General features: G+C 47.8%; 1 pseudogene across 1 annotated transcript in view; it reads left to right on the plus strand.

Annotated features, from left to right (window-relative positions):
* Positions 1 to 275: 275 nt before the first annotated feature.
* The window catches only part of LOC311242015 (NUAK family SNF1-like kinase 1), a 26,045-nt pseudogene continuing 24,128 nt past the window's right edge, over positions 276 to 2,192 (plus strand). The window contains exon 1 of the transcript XR_014620991.1: positions 276 to 661. The product of XR_014620991.1 is annotated as an NUAK family SNF1-like kinase 1 (transcript). The remainder of the gene's footprint in view (positions 662 to 2,192) is intronic.

Consider the following 2,192-nt stretch of genomic DNA (forward strand, 5'->3'; position numbering starts at 1 on the left):
CATAGACACAGCGCCGGTACCGGAGAAGAAAGCGAGGCGATGATACGAGTGCATCCCAAAAATAAACAGGACTGTAAATTCTAAAGATCGGTTTGTGCACGGCCGTTTTTTTGTACCCCCAGGATTTTACAGGGGCGCATGTGGGGTCGCCTATACCTTTTTTGACAGCATCAACATAATTACCATAATCGGTGCAACAAAGGGGGCAACGCCTTCGCATATTAAAACGGCTAAAACCCAGGCGATGCTGCACGTTTGAGGAATATACACTCGTTTCGTCCCCAGAAGCTCAAACTTCTTGCGGAGCTCTTGCGTCTTCTTGAAGCGCTGCTGATGGAAACGGTGGCGAGCCAGACGCGACGGCGGTCCAGCAGCAGCGAGACGGGGGGGCCGGGTCCCGAGCTGACGCACACCTGGATGGAGGACGGCCACCCGCTGCTACCTGTCGACTATCCCGGCCCGGTGCCGTCTGTCCCGCCGGGGGAGGAGGAGGAGGACGGCAGGTGGTCCACCACCTCCACCAGCAGCAACGAACAGCGGCGGTGTGAAGAAGCACCACCACAAGCACAACCTGAAGCACCGCTACGAGCTGCTGGAGACGCTGGGCAGGGGGACCTACGGCAAGGTGAAGAAGGCCATCGAGCGGCACACCGGGAGAGTGGTGAGTCAGGAGCGAGGCTCGCGTATTTGGCCATCACTGCAGTCAGAAGGGTGAATGGATGAATGAATGAATGAAAACTTTATTTAACTAGATTGAAGAATGGGTACAATACAGACAGTACGGCTCAATACATACAATTGTTTTAAGGAGATGCAGACCAGAGAAAGACGTTTGTCTTGTTTACATCAGGGTCCCCCATTTTCAACTCATAGTGACATTTATGACATACACAACATACATGACATCATGACATTTATGGCATAGGGACATGACATACAGATATAGTACTGTTACATTTGTGACATATACGATATGCAAATATACAGTACTGTTACCCATAGATCCTAACAGAGAATATATACATATGATGGGGAGAATACTGTACTTTAGGAGGAAACCGGGGGGGGGGGGGGGGGGGGGGGGGGGGGGGGGGGGGGTATACCTGTAAGCATAAGCATGCATGCTCTTCTAGGAATGTGTGAAATGCGTGTATAGGGGTGTATAGTATACCTGAGTATGCATGCTCTTATAGGAATGTGTGAAATGCGTGTATTAGGGGTGTATACCTGAGTATGCATGCTCTTATAGGAATGTGTGAAATGTGTGTATTAGGGGTGTATACCTGAGTATGCATGCTCTTATAGGAATGCGTGAAATGCGTGTATTAGGGGTGTATACCTGAGTATGCATGCTCTTATAGGCATGTGTGAAATGCGTGTATTAGGGGTGTATACCTGAGTATGCATGCTCTTATAGGCATGTGTGAAATGCGTGTATTAGGGGTGTATACCTGAGTATGCATGCTCTTATAGGAATGTGTGAAATGTGTGTATTAGGGGTGTATACCTGAGTATGCATGCTCTTATAGGAATGCGTGAAATGCGTGTATTAGGGGTGTATACCTGAGTATGCATGCTCTTATAGGCATGTGTGAAATGCGTGTATTAGGGGTGTATACCTGAGTATGCATGCTCTTATAGGCATGTGTGAAATGCGTGTATTAGGGTGTATACCTGAGTATGCATGCTCTTATAGGCATGTGTGAAATGCGTGTATTAGGGGTGTATACCTGAGTATGCATGCTCTTATAGACATGTGTGAAATGCGTGTATAGGGGTGTATACCTGAGTATGCATGCTCTTCTATGTGTGACATACGTGTAGAGTTCATGCGCGCGTCCCTGCGCGAGGGTGCGCGCACGCCATTTGGGTCAATGATAAACACGGGCACTAGTCTGATCCCACGTGCGATTTCACCTTCAGCATCAAACCGTGTGGTGATGATAATTAGCATAATGACGTCACGCTTGCATTTATGTGTTACATTTGTTTGTTTTACAGTCTATGCGGGTTAGTGCTGCTTGCTGGTTGCTGAAATTAGTATATAGATTTTTTTCCCTTCATATTTCACACACGGCTTGCCTGTCAGACAATAATAAGCGAGTCGTATTGCTTTATTTGCTTATAAGCAGACCTGGCTGTGCTGCTTGTTCCGATAGTCTGACTCACACGGAGTGAGAAAGACGGAGAGG

The sequence above is a fragment of the Notolepis coatsorum genome (genome assembly GCF_963971535.1).
Source record: "Notolepis coatsorum genome assembly, chromosome: 15".
Taxonomy (NCBI): Eukaryota; Metazoa; Chordata; class Actinopteri; order Aulopiformes; family Paralepididae; genus Notolepis; species Notolepis coatsorum.